The 1,062-nt window shown below is 33.8% G+C and overlaps 1 protein-coding gene across 2 annotated transcripts in view; it reads left to right on the top strand.

Moving 5' to 3' along the window:
* LOC102831411 (chromosome unknown open reading frame, human C7orf63) overlaps positions 1–1,062 on the top strand; it is a 62,395-nt gene that overhangs the window by 30,383 nt on the left and 30,950 nt on the right. The window lies entirely within an intron of this gene.

The following is a 1,062-nucleotide window of genomic DNA, read 5'->3' as shown; positions in this document are numbered from 1 at the left end:
ATGGCACTTAACAACAACACTGCTAACAGATTTCAGAGAAAAGTTTCTACTCCTGTTGCTGATTTACTTATAAATATATGACACATCTTAGGACATTTAGCAGTCCTGATGTGGCACTGTAGGGTCAGCACTGAACTGCTAACTACAAGGTCAGCAGTTCAAACCCACAACTGTTCCTCAGAAATCTATAAATGGTTGCTATAAGTCAGAATCAACTTTACAATTACACTTAACAACAATAAAAACAAAAGCGCATTTAGAATTACTGTTCTATCAGCATATTAAAAATAACTTAGCAATATAATATGCTTTGTCTCTCTTTTGGAGCCTAGTAAACACCTAAGTATTTTTCTTATCACTACTAAGTATAACTAAGTTATGTTTGTCACTTACATCGTATAGTTTACTTGGTTTTTCTAAAATGCATATTCTTAAAAAAATTTTTCGCTTTAGTGTGCGTACTGTCTTGGTTTTTATTTTTATTAAAATAAAATATACATGCAACAGATATAAATTATATTATCACAAAAATACCTGTACAACCACCCTACAGAATATCCTAGTACCCAGAAGTCGCTCTCCTTTCTCCTCCACATCCCTACCTTCTTCGTCTTCCCCAAAGGTAACCATTATCTTGATTTCTAATACCATGGATTAGTTTATCTTGTTTTTGAATTAATGAAATCTTATAAATGTATTCTTTGGTTTCTTGATTTATTTCACTCTACATTGTGAGATTCTTCCATATGTGTTGAGTATAACAGTAATATGTTCATTTTAATTTCTGTGTTGTAGTCTATTGCATAAATATATCACAGTTTATGGCCTCTTCTATTGAAAGACATTTGGGAGAGGAACTGTTCCATGTCTCCTAATTTCTGGTGTGAATCCTTAGCATCCTTTTGCTGCATATTGATGCATCTGCCTTCATCACAGGGCATCCATGTGTGCTTCCCTTTTTATAAGACACCACTCAGAAGGGATTAGAACCCATTCTATGCTGATGTGATATGGGTAACTGACAGCATCTGCAAAGAAAAAACACATTTCTGTAAGCAAGGT

This window comes from Chrysochloris asiatica, unplaced genomic scaffold (assembly GCF_000296735.1).
Source record: "Chrysochloris asiatica unplaced genomic scaffold, ChrAsi1.0 scaffold00010, whole genome shotgun sequence".
In the NCBI taxonomy this organism is placed as follows: Eukaryota; Metazoa; Chordata; class Mammalia; order Afrosoricida; family Chrysochloridae; genus Chrysochloris; species Chrysochloris asiatica.
The sequence above is the reverse complement of the archived record's forward strand: the minus strand, read 5'-3'. Positions and strand labels throughout refer to the sequence as shown.